The 23,145-nt window shown below is 47.5% G+C and overlaps 1 long non-coding RNA gene across 2 annotated transcripts; it reads right to left on the bottom strand.

Moving 5' to 3' along the window:
* Positions 1-1,066: 1,066 nt before the first annotated feature.
* Positions 1,067-21,738, bottom strand: LOC133269404 (uncharacterized). Of its 2 annotated transcripts, XR_009743447.1 has the most exons (5): positions 20,586-21,738; positions 19,515-19,657; positions 16,278-16,368; positions 1,840-1,972; positions 1,067-1,341 (listed from the first exon to the last, which is right to left on the bottom strand). It is a non-coding gene; the product is annotated as an uncharacterized LOC133269404 (long non-coding RNA). The 2 variants fall into 2 exon arrangements; XR_009743448.1 differs by lacking the exons at positions 1,067-1,341; positions 1,840-1,972 and adding an exon at positions 8,184-8,433 and having other exon boundaries at positions 20,586-21,735.
* Between the last annotated feature and the right edge of the window lie 1,407 nt (positions 21,739-23,145).

Here is a 23,145-nt window from a genome sequence, read left to right as displayed (position 1 = left end):
TCAGAAGACGCTGTGTATCCCAGAGCACAGGTAGCTCTGGGAAGCTAAGCATGCAAGGAGCAAGTGAACATTTTGACACTGATACCTTTAATGCCATTTTAGTACTTTCAAATTGGGTGTAGATGAAAAAACTAGATTAGAAACAGTGTGAGCACGGGTGCCATGTGTGTCAGCATGCAAAGGCAGCAAAGTTAGAGACCTTTCATTTGTATTTTTTGTTCCCCACTCACATGTGCACACGCGTACATCCAGAACGCCCAATATTCCAGACACCTCTATTAAGAGGCCAAAACGTGCTTCTTCCAGGTTTGCTTTTTAAGGAAATAAAATTGTTCTGTTTATCTTCACAAAGCCTCATGCAAGGTGGGCTAGACTGTGAGCTAAACCCCACAGCCTCCCATCCTGGGACCATCCGGCCCACCCTTGGCTGAACATCCCCCCTCAGAGCAACAGGGAGGGGATTCATCTTTATGGGAACGGTCTCAGCTTGACATGAGCAAGGCCGCTAATTATGGGCTGTGCACTGCTCTGTATGCAGGGGGAGGTTTTGGCAGGGCACCCTGCCATGGTGTCCTGGCCATTGTTCACTGTGTGCATCAACCATCTGGAAAAAAGCAAGCTGCAAGAGCACCCTGCGCGCTTCAGCAAGCTCCCGCACACTGTCTGTGAGAGGGGATCCACCGGCAGCAGAGGACATGGCCATCGTACCACTCCACATGCAAGGGTCTTTCACAGTGTGCCACCAGGGAGCCCCTACAGCAGCTGTGTCTGCCCTGAGGGACTGCCATCCCAGCATTAGCATACAACATCTGTTGTGTTTGAGCCCTGGCACCGTACAGTGGAGGGTTCAGTGCTGTCCTGTGATACCATCAGCCCATGTGTGTGGCTCTCATGTCACCACACAGGCACAGGCAACACACAGGGAGAGCCTGGGGAGGGTGCCAATGCTACCACAAGGTCTGTGCCATGCCAGGGTTGTGCATGCCTCCTCTCCCTGAACCTATATGTTCTCTTTATACACCCACCCAAGGAATAAAATTACTTTAAAAGTTCAGAGTAAGTTTTATTTCAGTTTTTGAGATGATTATTTGAAGATGTTTGTGAGTGAGATCTGTTTTGCACAGCTTTACATGCAAAGAAATAAGTCAGGCTTGCTGGCTGTACTGATGTCTCCGCTTGCTTTCTTCAAAGGCTTCTTTGGCAGCATGTGCTTGGTGAAGGCAGGTTTGTCCAGGCCAGGATGGATAAGCAACTTTTCCGTAATAGCAGCATCTTTTGTAGCTAAATGTACCCTGGTCTTGCTGTGAGGACACTGCATCTCTACAAGCACTAACAGGTTGGCTAATGGAAAAAGCATGAGGGAAATTATAACAAGGAAACTATTACAGTGTTCTTTGCAGCAACCTGAGGCTGATCATTCCCACTATTTGGTGTGTTTACTTTTCCTGTTCTGCCAATCTTCCTCACCAAACAGGAAATAATTTTATTGTCTGTTTTATGAGGCAAAGGCTGTGGTGTCTGCCTTGCTTCCCCACATTATTCCTCCAGTGGGATTCTCAACAGGGTTTCACTTCCCCATGCTACCAAATGACTGGGTATGTGACAGATGTATAGGGCATCATTCCACTCAGCATGCAAAACCTAAGCAACTTAGATAGCTAAATTCTACTTAACAGTGTCTCAAGGACCTGAAGTTCTTCATTAAGTTAATTTGCAAGCACTGTCTCTACTGGGAGCCTCACACATAATCAGAGATGCAATGTGCAGCACCAGTCTCTCATGTGAATTCCTTTCACTGCATCGACTTCCTGTTGTAGGCAGCCTTTAGGTCTCAGACACCTGTCTTGCTGTCCACTGTGGCTGCCTAAGCCACCTACACCTTTGCCTCATGATGAAGCGATGCCTGTGCAGCACCACAGATCTGGACCCAAAGCCACGTGTTTAAGCATCACCCTCCAGCACTAGGGGAATCCTGAAAGGAAAAAAACATAGTCAAAGAGCTACTGCTGAAACGATTGCTTTGCCTAAAGTGACAGGAATCCCACATGGACAGCACTGCAGTGCAGGTTAGGAACACAAGCTACACAGCACAGAAAACAGGGTTTCAACTTCCCCCTTCCTCAGGCATTCACTCCACACCAGGCTGGAGCTGTGACAGTGGTGGTCAGTCCTTAAGCTCACTGGTGGCAAAGGTTTGTCTCATGGCTTCTCCCAAATTTAAGCAAACATGAACTTTGCTGAGACAATAAAAAGGCACATCTCTGTCCCAGGAGGAGGGCAGGAGTGGGAAGTGGGCTGGGAGCTGGAAAAGCAGTGGAATGACGGGATGTAGTGAAAGGACTCAGATGGTTATTAAATCATATTTTTCAAATTTACTATCTTGCTGTCAAAACCAAACAAACAATCAAAGAAATGGCTTTTATCCTAATTTAGGGGTAGCCAGGCACTTTACTCCTTACCATATGCAACTTATATTTCAGTTTAGCTGGTTCTTCTGTGCTTTGCTGAATCCTTAAGGCAGGTTGGGATTTTCAAAGGTGCCTAAGGGAGTCAAACAGCCAGTCTCTGCTTAATTACAGTGGGATCTGTGGCTAATTCTCTTCAGGTTACTCTGAAAACCCCGTCTTTACTACCTGTGTATGCAGTGGCCTTGTGCACTGGCTGTCAGGCTACGCAAAGCTGAAGAGAGGTGACATCTTAGATTTGCATCCTTTGGTCTCAGGACCGGATGCCAGACACCCCCCATTCCCTTTTGGCATCTGGGATCACACAGTTTCCTTTCTCTGTAAACAGGAGGATTTTGCTTCCTACATGTAGCAAGCGGACATAGAAATCAGCTGTGCTGCAAGGAGGTTGTGCCAGCCAAAAGCAGACCAGGTGAAGGGGGAACAGTACCCCTCTGTGCTCTCCATAAAGGGGGAGAGCAGCTTTGTCTCCCGTTGCCTCCTGTTTTCGCAGGTGCTCTAGGAACTTGGCTGCATGACGCCCGCCCACCACATATATTACCTTTTGGATGCCTATAATTAATCATTCATCCCTTTCTGGGCAGGGAGAATGGGAGTTCTGCCCGGTGTGGCCCCAGCCCTGGCTGCCGCCCCACCAGCCCATTCGGCTGGTTTGTTCCCTTTCAGCCCTGCTCTTCCTGCCGCTTTCTGCCCCCTCAATGGGGAAGGAGCAAAACCGGATGGCTGGCTTCAGCACAGGGAAATGACTTCAGAGCCACCTTTGTTTCCCGCCTTGTTTCTTTGCCCGCACTTGGCCGTGTGTCGCTATGAAAGGGCTCGTTTGAAGCTGTCTGGGACATCCAATAAGCAGTGCGGCTTCAGCCAGAAACACTCGCATCTTTTCGGGCCCAGGGAGAGGCTGAGCCAAGCTGCCAACTTTCTGCAGCACAACTGACCATGACATTGGGCATTGTGTTTGAAATTAGCCACAGGCTTCCAAGCAAATTGTCCTTTTGGATTGTATCGGTGTAAGCCCTCCATAGTGTTTGGCTTTGGCTGCTGACTCCAGAAAGCCTCCAAGAATATTTCTTGCTCTCGTGAGGAAAGCCAAGGCTTTCAAAGGGGTTTTATACATCAGCACATGTGATTCCACTGCTTGCTGGCATGACTTTATCTTGTGAAGGACTAGATACTATTTTGCATGCACCTTCTATCATGTAACGCCCTTAAACTGGGCATTCAATTGCCTATTTCAAGTTGTTTGACAAAGAAAAAAAAAAAACCGTAACTTTTTTCCTCTCATTTATTTTCAGTGAGCTAAAACTGCGGGTAACTATGCATTTTTCATTAACGCGTTTTGGGTTAACAGAGTACAGCCAACTCCTACAAAGTGATATACTTGTACTTCTATTATTCTATTATTATTATGTAGTTTTTACTGAAGCATCCCAAGAAGCTACTGATGTCTGCAGCAAAATATACATGTTCACTCAACCGAATTATTTGCTACTGAGATTTGAATTTGTTTTTTGAGTGGCCACATTTTAACAGAAACATTAAGTGTGTTTCAATTAGAAATGACTTTCAATCCTTTCAATCCATCCTTTGCATAGTTACTATACTTAACTGCCTGTGTTTTGAAAACGGATTATTAGTATGAAAACAAAAGAAAAGCCAGAATTTGCCACAGCTACCACATACATCACCCTCTTTACTAACCCCACAGAGTGTGTTAGCTCAGGTACACGCTTGTCCTGGTGACATGCTTAATTCCCACCTCTTCCCCAACACAGCATAAAAGAAAGGCTTAAACTTATGTATTACATTAGGACTGTGTGTGTGTGCAATACCCACAGAGGTGCAGGTGCCACATCCCCCATGGTGGTCCCAGCAGGACCCACTGGGGAGGGAGCAGGGCAGCCAGGCTGTATCACAGCTTTATGAGCATCCAGAGAACACCAGGCAAGAGCTGACTTATAAATAGGAGGCAGCCGGTATCGCTTCCTCCCTGGGTGTTGTTCTCCCCTCTCCACGAAACACTAATTTGCCTGTTTCTTTCCTGTTTTTTCTCCTTCTGCCTTCTGTCTAGTAGGGTGGCCAATTCAGTCACCCACCACAAACGCCTTTTTTTTGCTGTAATCAAGAAGGTGACTTGAACACAATAAGAAAGGCCAGCTCTGGCCCAGGTTTGCCAAGTCTGTGCCGACAGAAGAGGCTGTGTGCCATGCCTATAAGCGTGCCAGGAGCTAGCCTGCAAGCATGAGAGTTTGAGAGGAGACCCCTGCTTTCTTTTGGAGGGTTTTTCTTTCTTTCATTCATTCTTTCTTTTCCTCCTGGGGATCTGGGAAATGCAAAGAAGGGGGAGGGATGGTGGCGACCAGGATTGAACTCTTGCAACAATAACACAAACCTTCTGGATTTTAATGAATTTTTCTTCCAGTGATGAAAAATACCCTTCTAGGAGAAAATAAAAACAAAACCCTGTGATGGAACAGAAGTCTAAGCAGTAATTTTTCAGCTTTGAGCCTGGTGCAGTATATTAAGCAGTATATGTGCTCCTGTAATTCTCTCAGAGGAGGAGAAGGCAAAATCATGTGTGCATGCCCAGATTTTCTATCCCACAGCAAAGGGACTCCTCTCCCTGCCTGGGACCCTCAGGGTGCTCTCACCAGAGAAATGATTGTGAGCAGGGTGTGAAACAGAGACATGGGAAAAGAAGATGAAGAAAGCCTGATGAGCTTAGTCCTCACCCCCTCTCTGGCTTCACTTGCTACAAGGAGGAAAAGTATCTCATTTCACCACAGGTCCTGACACTTCCTCTGGCCAGGGACTCCTGAAGGGACAAGTTGGTTCCCTATTAGGTCCTCACCTATCCCAAAGCCCTTCTACTTCGGTCAAAGGAAAGTTTGCACACACAATGGACAGTTTGCTCAGAAAAAGAGCATCCTTGGGAACTGCAGTCACAGCATCTTCTTGAAGAGATTCTCCTTGTATTTTCTACTGTCTGCAGGATGCTTTGGAGTTTCTTTTTCCTCTGCAGTGAATTTCTGCACAGGTTTTGGTGGTGAGCCCCAGGGGAATGTAGGGTATGCTACTGCTCTCAAAACAAGCTCTGAACACTGGAAGCACAACTCCCTCTGCCTACTCACAGTGGGAGCAAAGTTTCTGTTCATGGATCTTGCCACTGCAACCAGCAATAAAAAAAACCACTGAGCGAAAAGAAAGTGCTTCTGAGGGAAGAATCTCCAATTTACCGTTTGGCAGAGCATGAGGGAGTTTTGGAAGTAGCAAAGGGATGCTGAAGAGTGCCCTGAGAGATACAGTCTCACCCACGTGTTTTTCATTAGAAGCTCTTTTCTCAGCCCCACCAGCAACACCTTTGCTTCTCAGAAAGACTTTCTATGTTATGAGCCCAAACCACTGCTGGACATGAAATGATCCCTCATTTGCTTAAACTGTCAGAAGCATAGAGAAGAGTCCTTCAAAACCCGCCTGCGTACTGAAAAACCTTGCCTGTAGCATGTCTGGACCTCATTTCACTTAGGCACTGTGTACTAGAGCAACTACGGGCTCTCATTGCCTGTACACATCTACCGTTGACCTGCCGGTACATTCGTACCCCTGTGCTACCTTTGCACTCTCCTTCCGCCTGCTTCCTCGCAACAGTGGGTTCTGCACAGGGACAAGAAGCAAGGGGAGACCTCAATACACCCTCTGCCTGGAGAGCCGCTCTCCCAAGGGGCTCCTACCTGCCCTCCCCACGGCTCAATGGACCGAAACACGGTGGAAAGCAAAGGCCGGAGAGTAGGACAGGGGGATGGGAAGCCTGGCCAAAGCCCCGGGGGCGCAGAACGCAAGCCACCACCACTCGGCACCCCGCCGACCGCCCCGAACGCCGCGCCCGCCGCAGGCCACAGCCAATGGGCACCCCGCTCTTCGCCGCGCCCGCCCTCCCATTGGCCAGCGCGGAGCGGCAGCGCCGGGTTTAAAGGCCTGGCAGCGCCAAGCCCCGCGCTCCCTCTGCTGCCTGGCCCTAGCGCACCGGCTGGGCTCGCCGGGAAGAGCGGCCTTGGGGTGCTGGTGGTGCTCCGGCGGGCTGCCCCGGTGCTCCGAGCGTGCTTCAGCTTCCCCGTGGGGGTGTAACTCCGCAGCGCCTCGCCAGCAACGGGAATTGTGCAGTCACAGCAGAAAAAACCACCCCACTGCTACTCACACATCCCGTCCTATGTGAGCAGCTGGCTTGCGGGTCTGAACTCTGTAACATGTAATAATTATATAATAAACATTAATAATATTTAACTGCGAAAGGTGCAGTGCCTTATTTTAGTCAGTCCCCAGGCACCCTGTATCAGCTTTGCCCTCATCAGGCAGAGCATGTAGGTAACTTGTGGCTGTGAGGTGCTAGAGGAAGGTGGCAGGGGAGCATGGTGCCCTTCCGCGCCTGAATCTGTGAGGCTAAATAAAGCTTGTACCAGAGTCCTGGAGAGAAAGGATACATCCTCCAAGAACAGCTTGGAGACCAAATAAATCAGGATGTCGGTCCCACCCCCTCCCTGCTGGCGTGGCCAGCATTTGTGAAAAAGAACCAGTGACTTTGTCTGCTGCATGAATGAAGCTTCAAGGCTAGTCCAGGTGGTTATTGTACAACTTGGGTGGCGGCAGGATCCAAGATACAGGTTGGGCAGCTTGAACAACTTCAGGGAAGGGCTTGCCAAGCATTCACCACCTGCCTGGGCATGCTTGCCGGCACCATTGGTATGGGCAGGACATCACTGGGCACTCGGAAAGCTCCATGTGCTTTCAGAATTGTGCACACATTTACAGTACTTCTAGGAATAAAAGGTCTTTGGAACTGATCTTGCTGCAGTAGGAGTAAAAGACTCCAGGAACACAGTCTCTGAATGTGAAATGCAAAGCAGCTCTTTCTCGCAGTCATGCTGCTGCTCAGGTCATCTCAGCCGTTTCTGCCTCAACAGGCTCTATTTGTTACGGTTCTCATTTCTCCACTTTCACAATGGAATTACCAATGCTTTTTATTATGAAAATGTTTCAAACGTTTGACAAGAAGAGAGCAGCAAGATGAAATTGTTGCATACTTTGTACACAGGGACTTCAAAGTCCTTTTAAAATTAGCGCATTTTTTTCTGTATTCCTACAAGTGAGGCAGTGGGTAACAAGTACTTAAAGGAGACATATGAAATGGCTTGGGCCAGGGATTGCCATCAGTCTCCTCTTTCATTCTAAGAACAAACCCAAAGCAATTGCTAGGCAGCCTGGGAGATGTTCAAAACCTAAATTAGTCTTTAAACACAGGAAGGATAAATATGATTAATTTTAAATTTATTTGGGACTCTATCGCTACCAGTTTTGCTGCTGGATACACTCTTCATTGTAAGCTTTCTGAGTCTGGTCGACCTAAAAGCACATGGAGCAACTTTCTGTGGCTGTTTTTGAAACAAACCTCTATATTGATTTTGTATGTGTCTCTCTCAAATCACCAGCACCCACACTGCTTCTTGTTGATATTTAACCTGAATAATTTCTTATGGAAATGGAAAAACAACTTGAAACTTAAGCCAGCCTTCCCCGGCTAGCTCTGATGCTCTGTCTGATCCAAAGTAAATGTAAGTCTAATTCTGTGGCACAGTTTAGAGAAAATGCCAATAAAGTTATATAACTTCCTGGATGGATGGGTAGATGGATGGACGGATGGATGGATAACTCAATAACATGTTATTGATTTATTAAACAGCATTCTATATTTGGGGGCTGTGGGAGTTCTGAAGGCTTCATTGCAATACAAATCACTTCTTAGACAAAACTAGCAAGTTTCTTTCCTGTTCCTTTAATTAGAGCTTTAATCTCATTCCCTGGCAGTTTCCCTTAGAGTGGCCCTTTCAAACCACCAGGACAAAATCCTCTGCTCTTGCAGAGTCAAATTCCTGCTTTAAGAGCAGAGCCTCCAGTCCTCATGTAGCCATTTCCTTGCCTGTGGCAAGGTTACAATGTGCAGCAGGACACCATCATTTTATAATGTAAGTAAAGTGAGTTTTGTCAAAGGCAGTGTGAGGCAACCTAGAAATGTAAATTAATTAATTAAAATGCCTCACAGAAGTCATGTAACTACTTGCAAAAGAGGCAGCTGAAACAGGAAATAAATAAAAAGCATCTGTGCAACATTTTAGGGACACTGATTTGGAGGGACTAATGAAAATCACTGGGAAGGTTCACTCTGAATAAATCATTCAACTCCAAGAATATGTGTACTCCTAATTACGGAAATACACTCTGTAGCTGGCTCTAAACTGCAGGAATCATAGGAGATTTAGGGAGACAATGCCAGAAATACAAGACACAACTTTTGGAGCTGCATCTACATTTTAAAAAAAGACCGTCTTCTGTTTGTGCTTGATGTAGACAAAAATTTATGGCCCTCTGGGTCACAGTGGCTTTGTCCTTTCTAGAAGTCCTGGCAAAGGGAAACATAAAAGCTTTCACTTGCCACAGAGAAAGAGAAGGTCTGAGGCAAACCTAAGCCCAGAAGAGAATGAATTTCACAGTTTCAGCTGGAACTCCAAGAGAGCTCTGCTGCCTACATGGAAAATGTACCTGCAGAGAGGAACTGTCCCTAACTCGTGAAGAGCAGGGTTGTCATTTGCAGACTTCGTGCTGAAGCAGGAAACAGTCTTTCTGTCAACCTAAGCTTGGGCCATTGTGAAAATACAGGACAAGACCTTGTGCTCAGCACAGTAGCTTCAGGTAAGCCAGTTCAGAATGCAGACAACAGATTAGATGTATTTGCAGAAGATGTGCTGCAGCCTTCCGGTATCAGCCACCCCCACCTGATGGCTTCCTAGCCTGAGGTGTCACACACTCTTGTGAACCAGTTGTAAGTATTGAAGCATCTGCCAGGTCAGGAAAATATCTTGTAGCTAGCTCACAATAAAAAGCCTGCACTGAATGAAGGTTAGGAAGGGTACATACAGGAGGTCAGGGAGGCTCCCCAACTCCAGCTGTGAATGCACATAGGGATTTTTCACAGGAGCAGCAAAATTTTCTGTTTGGTCCTATCTACCCATCATTATCACCTTCATTTTGCTCACATTCAGCAATAGTGTTTTCATTTCATCCATGAAGAAGCTCACTAATGTTAGAAGATGTCTCAACTGTGGCAAGGTGACCATGTATGGTGTGCAAGAGGCAGGGCTGCATGCACCTGAATATGGCTGGTACTTGCCTCTCTTGTGACTGACAAAGCCACATTCAGTGCTTGTGGATGCTTTTATATGGCCAGAGGCTAAATGAATCCTTATGGAACAGAGATCTGGATTTGTTTAGCCTGGAGAAGCAAAGCCTGAGGAGACACTAATAAGCAGCTTCCTGCTGCCTACCTGGATGCTACAGAAAAGATAGAACCAGATTCATCTGGGAGGCATGCAGCAAAACGACAAGGGGCAGTGAACCAAAATCATCCTGATATAACTTCAAATTCATCCCTGCTTAGAGCAAGAGGTCAGACCACAGACCTCTCTAGGTTCCTTTGCACCTCGTTTTTTTATGGTTCTGTGACTACAGGTGACAGTATGCAGCCATGTTCCTTAAACCCATGTTGGTTAGCAGTTAACTTCTGTTGTGGTGCATGATGGATTTCAGCTTTTCCATACCAGTGAGCTTTAAAAAAAAAAAAAGCAATTGCTATTAAACTTCTAATTTTCTCACTGTCCGCATGGCCTGAATCAGTACTTCAGAAACTTCGACTGACACTTGTCGTGGTTTAAACCCAGTCAGGTAACTCGTTCGCTCACTTCCCCCCCTTTTCTTGCCCTCCCCCTGCTCTCAGAGGGACGGAGAGGAGAATTGAAAAGAATGCAACTCCCACGGGTTGAGATAAGAACAGTTTAGTAACTAAGGTATAACACAGATCACTACTGCTGCCACCAATGATAATAATGATAAAGGAAATGACAAGGGAAGAGAATACAACACCTCAGCACCAGCTGACCGATAACTCGCCCCCCAAGCCCGACCAAGCTCTGACCGATACCTCCTCCAACCCTGCAGTCTCCCAGCCCTTCCGGCTAACTCCCAGTTACCTCCTGGGCATGACGTGCTGTGGTATGGAATACCTCTTTGGTCAGTTTGGGTCAGGTGTCCTGTCTCTGCTTCCTCCCGGCTTCGCCTCCTCCCTGGCAGAGCATGAGGCTCACAAAGTCCTTGGCCAAACCAAAACATTTCTATCAGTTCTGTTCCCAGGCCGAAAGTCAAAACACTGCACTACACCAGCTACCAAGAGGGAGAAACATGACTGCTACTGCTGAACCCACGACAGATCTATTTTAATGCAGTCAACACAATGGAAACTAATCGTAGTGAAGAAATGCCGTACACCACTGCAGCACTTTAAATATGAATAACTTGTGACAGTCACGCATCTAATAACATGCAGTTGCAGTCCCTGCTCAGCAGCTATGGAAGGTATTATAACATGACTAAAGGTGGAAATAAGTAAGACCCTGTTTATGTGCGGTTTTCACTATATCAGTCTATTTCTTCCGTGATGGAAAAGCCTATGGATCTGTTTAAATACAGGCTTTTGGTAAATGAAAGGAAACCCAAACAGCTGGTACTGGGGAGTCTGAGTGTCTCTTTCAAGCAGTTTCCCTGCAGGAATCTGTGCCAAGGTGTTTTTGGTAAAATAAGGAAAAAGTCTGAGGTTCCTTGGGCTTAATTCAGTAATTATGAGTTAGGGCCATCTTGGGAAGGAGAAAAAGAAAAGAAAACAGACCACCCCTCCCCCCCCAAAACCTAGCTTTCTGAATTGAATATACTTGGAAAAAAAAAAAATCTGCGTGGGCTTCCACGTTCAAGAAAATAAAGACATCTTCCAAACACTTGGTCTTTTTTCCAAAGAAATTTCCTGACTGACATATGTAAGATCAATGAAACAATACCACTTAATAATACAATTGATCCTGCTGCAGTAATGAAATTGTAAGTAGAAAGACAGCAGGCAGAAGACCTCAGATTTTCACTTGAAACAAAATATTCAGCCTTATTTAGCCTGGGTTGGGAGTTTTTTTCCTATGTCAGGTTTTTGAGTGGAAGAGTAGCCCCACTTGTCAATCAGCTAACTTGCAGTGCTAATAGATTCTGGTGTTTAGGGGGTCAGCGCAGAATTTAATTTAACAACTTACAATACGCCCACATGCCCAGAAAATGTGGACAGCTTGATAGGGTTCACTGAGCCAAAGAAGTAAGACCAAAACAGTGCATTAATGTATAGGGGAAGAATAGTTGCAATCAGTTCCCTTGTGAATTGGACAGAGAACTTGGAGATGAAGCAATTATCAGCCATCGGGGATTAATAGTAAAGTGTGAATGCCAAGCTGTATATGTTAGGGGCAGAATATGTTGCCTATAGAAAACAACAAAGAGCGTTTCTTACTATTAAGTGAGATTAAACGTAATGGCCTGATTTAATCACAAAGGCAGAATTAAATTCAGATGGCAACTTCAAAGTGGACACATGCACAGAGCCTACTGCATACATTTACATATAGCTGGCATAGCTTGGCTTGCATCACAATGGAAGAAAGTTTCTTTGGCCACTTAAACAATTTTCTATTCTCGGCTTTTTGTTAACATTCACTGTATTTAGCACTAAATTGCTTTTAGTTAATAAGATGGAGCTAAGAGTTATATTTATTCATGGAAGCTGTATTTTTTAATTCCTTCAAGTAAAAAAAAAATCCACAAAAAACCAACAAAGCAAAACAACAATAAAAAAAACCAACCCACAGCAAAGGGTCAGCAAGAACAGAAAGGCTGTAATCAGATTGCAACAAAAAGCTGCTGTCCCAACCTACCCATTTTTGCCAGCACAGAGAGATGTCACATGCTGCCAGGCCCAAGTGTGACACCTGACATGGCATGCGCTTCCCTTCCTCCCTCCTCCCAGGGCTCCCATGCCATGATCACACTGTTCAGGCATGTCCCCTTTCTTTTACAAAGCCATGAGAGGCACCAATGAGGACATGCGGGGCCACCTTCCCCAGCCCCAGGTTTCCTTCTTCACCCAGAAACCTACTGCTGAAAGCTGCATGACCGTGCCTGACATTGCCAGAGCTCAACCTGCTTCACTTGTTAAAAAATTTTTTGCTGAACCTAGCTCGTCATCCAAAGCTGTTTCCAGGCACTTCCACCACTGGGCTGGCCAAGAGCAGCAGGCCCTGCTGGACCTAGTGTCTCTGGGATAACAGCCCTGTTTACCCAGAGTTGGTCTCAATTTGTCTGGGCTGGAGATCAAGAGAGAGGATACACAATGTTCAACGCTGGACAAGACTCTTCATGTTGAACCCCCACTCATTTTTGACAGTTTTTCATGGCTTGCTTTCCCTGGTGTTCACCCCATGGGCATGTTAGGCACCCTCAGCCTAAATGCAAGTCCACTCTTCCGCTGAGAAACAAGTTGCCTGAATTTACCATGCAGGGTTACTGCAGTGGAGCCAAAGGACTATAAAATCCCATTCTAGCTTATTTCACAGTCATGAGGTGAAAGCACGCTCAGCCTTTGGTCTGAACATGAAACACAGCTATAAGCCTTCCTTCCAAAACTCCCCTGTGACCGGCTGGCAGAGCAGCAGTGTTGTGGCACTACGTCAGATGTGGCAGTTGGATTGTGTTGGCATAGAGCACCAACAGCACCCTCCGTAGAAATAAGGAGAAAAAAAAAAGATTAGGACCTATTGAGTCATGCTCAATGAGACTGAGATCACTGAGGTATCTAAACCATCAGTGAGATTATAACAGGAAACCTAAAATATCAGTGCTCTATGCCGAGCCAAAGCAGCTCACAGGGAGAGAAGCAGCAGATGGCAGAAGTGCTCATTCAAGCACCAGCTAACTTCACATGGGATGAATCTTCAAGAAAACACTTTGAAGTTTCAAAGATGCCCTCAGGCAGGTTTTGCCTTCAACACACGGCATACAAGGCTATCCTCACAGCACAGAGCCTAGAGTCCAGCTCCATCCCAAAAATGCTAAGAGAGACCAGCATGCTGTGCTCACTTGCTACCTAGGCCCACAAGCTCCCTTCCCCGAGGACATCAATTGAAAAATAAAGGAGAAGATATCTTCCGTCAGCACACAGCAATATCAGTGACATTGGTGGCCAAAGACCCAATAATCATGGCCATGATCAGCTCCCCCAGAGTGACTCCTTTGGAGTCTTGTCCTCCATGTACTTCTGTCCCCTTGAGGGGCCTGTCTGAGCCCTGCTCCATGTCTTTGGCCACATCCTCAGGCTTAGGCCACCCAGATCCCTGCTCCTCAGTGTTCCCAACCACAGATCCTGGATGAAGTCCAGGGCAGTTGCTAAGCCAGAGCTGGCAGTGCAGCTGACAAAAAAACCTTCATACTCCAAAGACTGGCTGTAAAAGGAAAAGAGACAAAACAGGCCAGGAGGGAGAAGGTATTTCAGAAACACCTTATTTTCCCCCAGACAGCTGTGAGCAGTGGTGCACTGTTGGCACAACAGCATTAAGAAATGGTAACTGCTCCTAGGAGGCAGATGGCAGAAATACAACCATTCCCCTCACCTCTTACCATCCCACTGAGTACAACCCACCCAGCTCTAACCCCAAGAAGATGGTCATGTCAAGGAAGTACCTATTGCTGGTGAGGTCCAGGCCATGGCAGGAGAAGGCAAAGCCACACAAATGGCAGCTGCCCATCTCCCACACCGAGCAAGCAGAGGAGACCCTCTTCCATGCACCACTCCAGCCATTAGGTTAACAGAGAATATAGCACCCTCTGTGGCACGGGATGGCAAAATTTACCAAGATGCCACAGTTTGTTCAGGGGCTTTTTACAGGGTCTGTTTTGATATTCCTTCTGGGAATAGGAGGAAAGGCCACAGTGCCTTTAAAACATGTTATCTAGCAGGGAAGATCTAAAATCCCTGGCCCTTCTTCCATCGGCCTTCCACATAAAATCTGCCAAGGGCACATCTAAATAAGGGAGGCACAAAGTGAAGATATGGGAGCAGTTAATTTTCTGCCCAGTCACCCACCACCCAGGGTGAGCAGCAGCCCTCCGCCTTCTGTCCTGGGGCCACTTTAATGCCACTGGGATGGGAACCTCTGCTTCAAAGGAGGTAAGACATTTCAGACCCTCCACTGCTTATGGAGAAACAGCTTTCACTCCTTGCTCCCTTAACGTTGGCAGGCTGATGGCTCTAATGACACAGCCCAAATCCTCTCACTTTGAAAAGAGGAAGACCAATTTCCCAGAACAAAAGCCTGAAGTACTAGTGTGACAGGTCACTAAACATGATCATCTCCTGCTCTGGGTAAGAGCTTTGAAGAGGGATCCTGCTAAGTAGGGACAGAATACAGGACAAGGTCTTAACCTCCGCCTTCGCCTTCGGACACTGGGATCGGCACATAAAGCATCTCGAGTGCCAGAGGGGGGGATGCTGAGAGCGGGAGGTGTCAGCCAGGGGCTTCAGCATGTTTCTCAGGCAACTGCAGGGGGAATGTCACAGCTATAGCAACTGGCTCTCCAGTGGCCTGGAGGGGAAAGGGGCCAGCAGCAGCACAGCCATTGTAGCCTTAAGCGAAAGGTCAGGCCATTTCTTTTTTCACTGGTCAGCTGTAAATTTCCCATCAGCTATGATTTACGTGACTGTGCCTCTACCTGCCCTCTGGCTGGTGTCTTGGCAATGCACAGCTACACGCATTTGTGCTGTGCCCTCCCCTATGTCCTGTCTCAGCCTCTCCAGCCCTTCACTTTTGCCTCAGGCCTTGGCTGAGTAGCTACAAGGTCTCCTTCCCACACAGCCTCTTCCCCTAGACAACCATGAAGGTTGGGTAGCCATCACACCTGCTTTTAACCATGCAAAAATTAAGTGCCTCGCCTGAACTAGGTGTCCTGTCTCTTTTTTGCACTTATGGGAGGTGCAGAAACACCCACCCTTGCTCAGGATGGATGAGGGGACACAGGAGCTCTGAAGAAGATGAGATAAAACCTGCCCTGTGTTTCCTTCCTGTCTCAGCTAATGGCGTTGCTTCACTCCACTTCCTGCCCCGAGAAGCATTCTCTTCTCTTTCATCCACCAAGACTGGGATGTGAGGATGGGTGGGATCTGAGAAAAAAGCATCCCAGCATCCCACCATCAAGTCACCAACATGATTTTGAGGCCTCCTTCTTCTGCTCATGCAGTTAGTTGCTGGGGTAATTTCAGTGGCTGGGAAAACAGGTCCATAAAACCTTACCCATCCCAAACTGGTACCTCACTCCTCCCCAGATAAACTGTGACTGCAAACAACCAGCTGGGTTTTGGGCTGAGCAGCCAAGCAGTGCTCAGTGCTTCACCACACAGCTGGCCTGTGCCAAGGCTGGCTTGGGAATCCCTCCTACACCCTCCCAGATTTCACATGGACCAGCCTGCAAGGGAGAACCAAAACTGAAGTGAGCCTGCATCCCCATCCCAGTTAACCTGATGTGCTCATTTAGGCCTGGTGCAGGTTTCTTTCTCCTTTGCTTCTCTCTCTAATACAGAGCAAATGCTGCTTTGCCACATCAGAAAGCTCCTCAGAGGACTGGTATCAGCATTGCTTCTGGGGAATGGAGGGCAGGTGGTAAATAGTCTGATATTTGTATTTTTCAGGAGCAGCAGCATCTCTAGGGCAAGCACATGGGTCTCCTAGAGGAGGAACACCACCTTCTCACCACAGTTTTACGAGGTGGAGCGAGCTGCTGTCATGGTTTCACGTGCTCAAAAAACATGCAAAAGCATAATGTTTATATCCCACAAGTAAATAAACTTCACACCTTTCACGGTAATAATGTGGGCTGTGTGCTGAGCCAGAGCACAGACCTGATCCTCCATCCATCCTCTTCTGTAGATGTACTGAGATTGCACCTGGAAGAAATCACAATCTTTGGTTAGTAAGACAGGCAGTCAGCAGCAAGGTTTTGCAGCATCCCGCTGTCTGTAACTGCCAAAAATAAGTTGTATGGGTTTCCTTTCTCTGTACCAAGAATAAATATTCTGCCAGCTCATTAACTATTGCCACTGGTTCAACGAGCTTTGGATTGGGTTCATAATCATGCAGACAGTAACAGCACTGAAACTCAGGATATTTAATTCTCCCCAGAGGTTCTGCTATATGATGGATGAGTTTTATTTATCACTGTCAAGCATGCAAGTATGCCTTTAAATTATACTGAGGACATGAATATGCAGCAGAGAGAAGGGTACTGGAATATGGAATGTATAGAGGTGATCAAAGAAAAACAACATCACTTAGAAGTTTAAAAGGGATATTCTAGCCTTCATTAAGAAATGGCTTTCAAATTATTTGAAAAACACTATGAATACTCATGAGACTAAAAAGATTTAGAGCACAATGTTCAAAGGACACTGTACAAGCTATTTGTGTAAATGATTTCTTCTAGTTCTTTGGCCGAGCATCTCTCATCTTGTATGTTTGGAAACTTGGGATTATGAATTCAATTGTTTTGAGAGGAGGAATTATTTAGAAAATACCAAATCCCTCTTACATGTTTCACTTCACCGTGAAGGACAGTCATAGCCAGCACAGGCTACGCACAGGTCTCAGCTTTACTGCTAATATCCAGAGCCTGAAATTTCAAGCAACAAGGGAGCAGGGGGGGGGAAGAAAGCGGTGCCCTTTGGGAGGGGGCAGGTGAATGAAAGAGGCGGAGCAGGGCGTCTTCAGGCTGATGACTTCTCAGCAGTGCTTCCTCTCCTCCTTTTTCATAAGCACTCCGGAACAAGCACCGTTTAAGCTAAAACTTACCCATTCCTTTGAGCCACTTAGTTTATTAAACCCCAGTCCTCCTGCTCCAAGGTCTAGATGTCTTTCTGAAACCAGCTGATCAGAAGGTTCCTCTGTCCCCCCACCACAGAGTCTCCTACCTGCTGGCAGCAAACCAAATCCTGCCCACAGGCTCCTGTGGAGGCACTCATAAACCTTGGCCTACCCAGCACTGTGCCTGCTCTTCCCATTCTGAGTACCCAGCACCTCCCCAGAACCAGTGCAGTCAGGACTTAATTTTTACTAAGGTGTCATTTGGGCTCTTCCAGCTGCTGCTTACTGTAATTATCTCATTTACCCAGAGAAATCCAGGCTATGTTAAAGGGAAGTAGTCAACTCAAGTGGAGATTTTCCCCCACAAGCAGCAGAAACAGCAGCAGTGAGGCTTCAGGCTCTGGCTCTCTGTACTGCTCTCAAATGCTTTACCTCTGCTTGCACTGGAGGACTAATGCTCAAAACCTCCTGCCACCAGCAGCCCAGCCTTGCCCTCCCATCTGCTCCCCTTTTTCTTTATGAAGGCAAATATAGTGTCAGATAAAAAGAAAAAAACCACAATAAAAAAAAAAATTAAAAAGAGAAAAGTGCATGCAGACACTAGTTTTAATGACTGCATCGTTAAGTGGCAGCCGATCTCCATTTCATGCATGTTCATTAATCCGCAGCCGCGCTCCCTTTCCCATATGGCTTTGTTTCTGTACATACAGTTGGAGGGAGGCGGGAGAGAGGGTGAGCAGGGGAAAAAGAGGGGGGAGTTGTCGAGATCTTGATGATTTCATATCGTCATAGGTTATTGCTGGTGCCTTGCCAAAGCCGTCAAGCCGAACCATCTGGGTTTGGGAAGGTTCTGCACTTCCCAGGGCTGGGCTCCATATGGGCGGCGCGGCGGGCGTCCCTGCTCTCTCCTGGCCCGCTGTGAATCACACTGATTGTTATTCAGGTGGGATGGCCCGGTCATGAACTGCACTAATCAAAAAACAAACTGCACCAAAACACTGAGGCTCACACACTGGCTCGGGCCTCCCCCTGACCTCTGTTAACCAGCCGCTTCCAATGGATGTAATGCAGGTTGTTCTTCTGGATTTTTGCACCTTCCACAGTTACCAGACATCTGTGTAAATCCCCACCCCCTCGTGTTGGGCATCAGGGTCAGTAATGTTCCACAATTCAACGTGGGAAGTCTCACTGAGGAAGTACCAGGCCATAAATTTCCTTCAACAAGAGCCACCTATCAAGCTAAGCCTTGTTAAGAAGCTTCCCAGATATTAATCACAATAAAGGCCGCCGCTCCTGTACCGTTGTGTCAAGAGAATGAAACAGTCGGAGCCTGCAGATAAAGGTTTCTCACTTCTTTACCCTTTAATATTGGAGCAGTTGTCATTTCACAGGCAATGCCTGCATGCTGGTGAGCAATCACCCCTTTGCTTTAAGCTTGTCACGCCATGAAAAGCTGCTCAACTCACGCTGGCAGACTCCACTGCTTTCCACAGGACAACAGCCTTATCTGCACCAGTGCACACTGTATAAAGTTCCCGCTGCACCTCGTGGCTGTGTAATCAGGTAAACCCAGCATGCAACTGCACCTCAAAGTCACTTTTATTTGCCAGGGTTGCAGTGCCCCCAGCACTGCAGTTGCAATGCCATCAGTTACTCCACACTTGTGTTTGCATGCGTGTGTGTTTGCATGCATGAATGTTTGTGTGTGTGTGCATCTGCCAATGTGAGGGAGTTCTGCAGGTCTTAGGATGCCACAGCTGAGGACAGCATTTGAGGTTTGTGCTGGTGCTGGTTCATATCCGGAGCAGGGCTTTGCCCCCATGTTTGCAGTCTCCCCCAGCAAAGCATGCCCCAGCATTTGCTATATTTGTTCCCATCTCAGAATTCAAAAGAGGATAAAACACCTTGTTTACAAGAGATCATACTGCTGTGGGAATGTAACTTCTGATGGCTGGTTTCCTTTATTCCTAAATGAGAGGGTATATCAGGACTGCTAGAGGCCAAAGAAAATACAGCAGAGCATTTAAGGGCTTGGGGATCCATTTTCCTTGGATAATTTTTATTATTTTAAAAATTATTGGTCTGGTTTGAGGACTAAAGGACTGCTCAGAAGTACACAGACTCCTGCCTGCCAGGTACAACTAAAGAAAAGAGGTGGCTGGGGTGGAAAAGAATAGGGCAATGCACAAGCAAAACAAGGTGTTTGTCTGAAAAGAAACAACCCAAGCCTTACTCTTTTCCAGACAAAGCCGTGGTCCTTCAAAGACCTACATGTGCACTGTACTTGTGCGGGTGAACAGCCAGCCCATTGATTTCAGAGGTGGTAGGTGCACTGTGCAAAGTCAGAGCAGCCCCCGACCTTTGCAGAATTGTAGCCTAAAATGAATTTATGCTCTTTTAATGGAGATAAAGGCAGAAGGGGAGAACATAAGTCAGGGAGACAGTTCTGCTCCATCATTCCCTCCTCAGTTAAGAGCAACTTTTTTCCCTCAGAAAAAAGCAGTGAAAGCTTAAGCCCTTGAAGCACTTGTAAGTAAGAGCTTCATCCCTTTCCTTAGACAGAGAGCAGCTGGCTGGAGTAAGGTGCAGCCTTGCCAGCCTATGAAGAGGATGCTACAGTGCTCACAGAGCAGACCTGGTTTCTGAAGGAAAAGAAAGAAATCATAGAATCAACTAGGTTGGAAAAGCCCTTTAAGATCATCGAGCCGAACCGAATGTTAGGTTGTCAGGACTGTCAAGCCCACCACTAAACCATTTCACTAAGGGCAAAGCAGTCTCCCCTCATGGCTGCCCTTCATGACTGCCCCTCACGATCTCCAGTCACAGCCACCCCTCATCTGCCCCCTCATAGTGGCCCCACACGATATAGCTGCTGCCCCTACCCCTCATGGACACGCCTCATCTCCCCTCAAGCTCTCTCCTCATGGCCAACCCTCACAGTCCATGGCTGCCCCTGCTCTCACCTCATGATCTACCCTCACAGCCACCCCACCTCTCCCCTCATGATTTTCCCCCATGGCTGCCCCTGCTCTTCCCTCGTGTCCTCCCCTCAACCCTCATGGCCGCCTCTCCTATCCCCTCACAATCTCCTTTCTCAACTGCCCCATACCTCCCCTCATGATCTTCCCTTTCTGGCATTTTTGCTTGGGAATGGGAGGTTTTTCAGATCCATGCATGCAACATGCACCCATTGGGTTCGTGATGCAGGTGCAGGGAAATTCAGGAGCCTCCAGAGCTCCAGAATTTCAGAGCTACCCTCTGTCTGTGGTGGGAACATGAGTGGTTTGCTCTGCTAAATCCACACCTGTCCCTGACAATAAAAAGGGGCTCCCCTTTTCATGCAGCTTGGAAAACTGCTTGATCCCCTGGGCTGACTCTAATGGGAAGAGGCACACACGTGCCCCTCTGCCAAGCCAGAGGTGCTTCCCAGGGCACCTCTGTGTCTACGGGACACGGGTCACACCGGCTCCCATCGTGTCTGGGGTGGTGGGTGAAGCAGTATGTCACGATAGCCCTGGCTATGCCTGACAGCGCTGCAAAGCGAGGGTCTCCCTTCATTAGCCCGTTGAGGAATGCAGGCTGGTGCCACATCCCCTTTTTACCCCCACAGCTCTGTTTTTGTGGGGTTGGCAGAAACTGACACTTTTTCTTTTGCTTAATTAAGTTGTTCAGAAGAAGGCTGGTCAAACAGTTGCGTCTACGTGGGGAGTCTTGAAGAGAAGAGAAAGCGGTGGGCGTTGCCAACATAAAAAGGGGGATTCTGTTATTGTTTGGGTGTAGACGGGTCATTTTTTCAAAGTTACTGCTGCCTGAGTGACCACAACCCTGCAAGCAGCAGCAATGAAAGGACATTAAAGCTGCTAAATGCAGCTACCTTAGGCTCCAAAGTGTAAGGGGAAAAAAGAAAGAAAAAAAAAAGGCCAAAAAAAAAAAAAAAGGAACCAGAAACCAGAAGCAGTTATTTTCTTTCTCCAGAGAAAACGTGAACTGATTTCCATACGGTGCAGTGAGAATTGCAGCGGGTCCCTCTGAGCATCCTGTTGCAGGGGAAAAGATGAAAAAGCTGGTGCCAGGAAAGCTCTGATAGGCACCCTACTAACTGTCCATCCACATCCCCGCGTTAACAGCTCATTTGGTATTCATCCCCAGCAGAGGAAAAAGCCCTAGCAACAATTACCAACCTCTTTAAGTCCACCTGGCTTTCAGCAGAAGCCCGCCTGTGTTTCCAAGAACCATTAGTATCCCAAATCTGAGGGGTGGTTCTTGTATTTTGGCAGTCCAAAGGCAGGCCTTTGACCCTCAAAGCTCAGCATTACACATGGCTGTGGTGTCTAAACGCTGCCTCATGCTCTGAAATATTTACTGACATTTTACCACACGGTTTCAAATCCAGCAGGACCTCGCTTCTCCTAATGCAAGCGACTGAGCAAAGTGCAGATCTTACCTCCACTGGCACAGCTCTCTTCAGGCAGCCTCAAAAACCCTGACTTAGCCATCACTGTGGTGTGAAGTTAGGCTTATGGTGCACAACATGTTGTTTAGCCACAGTTTGCCACTTGGCCAGTACCCATGGGTTATGACTTTATAGCCATGCGATTGCACCTGATAGAGTCAGATACACATGGTAGGCCCAGCACTGGCATCAGGCTAGGGATTTTTAATTGAGACCATGGATCAGAGGAGGATGCCTGCTGCCCCAATAGCAGTCAGAGCTGTTTCGGGTTGTGGTGCAGTCTCAGCAGTGAGCTCTCTGGGAGCTGGAGGGCCATATCTCTATGCAGTCCACAGACCCACCACTCAGACACCACAGCCTCGAGTGTTTAGCTGTATAAAACTGAGGCTGTTACGCAGGACTTGTAAGGGTCCACACCTTCCTTTGACTAAAAGTTAGTGAGGAATATATGTCTTTGATCCACAAGCCTGTTTGCAAAACCCAGTGATTTTCCCTTCCAGGGTCTGGATTCAGGCTGAAGGTCCCAAATTTCCCTGAATTTGCAGGCCTTCTCTAAAGAGCACTCCAAAATGCCTCTCTCCATCTCCTTCCCACTGCAGACTTAAGCAACCAAAACACCCAGTGTCCTCCATCCCCACCCCACCAGACCTCCAGATCCCACTCTAGGATCTGCTCCATGGGGGGCACGCAGGAGACCCACAGCTGCTCCTGATGACTGCAGCAACCAGCATTTCTCTTTGACAACCAGTACACAGCTGGCAACTTTGCTTTATTCTAGGTGTCTCTCCTTCCTTCCTTTCTTCCTTCCTTCCTTCCTCCCTCCCTCCCTCCCTCCCTCCCTCACCGGCTGGAGTCGGTCACAGGTTTTCATGCGGTGCATGCACAGCCCCTCGCAGCCGTGCACTCCAGCTGCTGGCAAGAAAGCCTTTTTGTTCGGCTGAGACTCCACCGACATGATGTCTTTACTCCCAGGAAAACAGAAGGCCTTCCTTGACATGGGCAACCCCAAAAGGGTTGGGATGCTGAAGGGAAGGTCCTAAAAGACAGAAAGGAGGATTCACAAGGGCTGGATGGAAGCCATCGCACCATTCCTGGCACTGGCCCTTCCACATGGGGCTCTGCCGCCTGGCAGGACAAAGAGCGCGGTTTTCACCAGCCCCACGTTCTGCTGACGAACGCATAATAAACTGACAGAGGGAGACGAAGCAGCATTTCAAAGCCCCACGTGCGGAGGAGGTAGAGCATAGAGGGAGTGGGGATGGACACTTTCTGCAGGTGTTCGGCCAGTGTCCCCCCATTTGCATACATTTGCATACTGTCAAATAGTTGCCTGACAGACTCTCTGAGAAGGTCTGGACTGAACCCAAACCTGTCAGGGACTTTCTCCTTGCCAGTCAAGGTTGGCTTTGGT

Source organism: Pezoporus flaviventris, unplaced genomic scaffold, assembly GCF_033815535.1.
Source record: "Pezoporus flaviventris isolate CSIRO_AGI_PZ_B2104156 unplaced genomic scaffold, CSIRO_AGI_Pfla_v1 ptg000015l, whole genome shotgun sequence".
NCBI lineage: Eukaryota > Metazoa > Chordata > Aves > Psittaciformes > Psittacidae > Pezoporus > Pezoporus flaviventris.
Note: the sequence above shows the minus strand (reverse complement) of the source record. Positions and strands in the feature narration are given on the sequence as shown.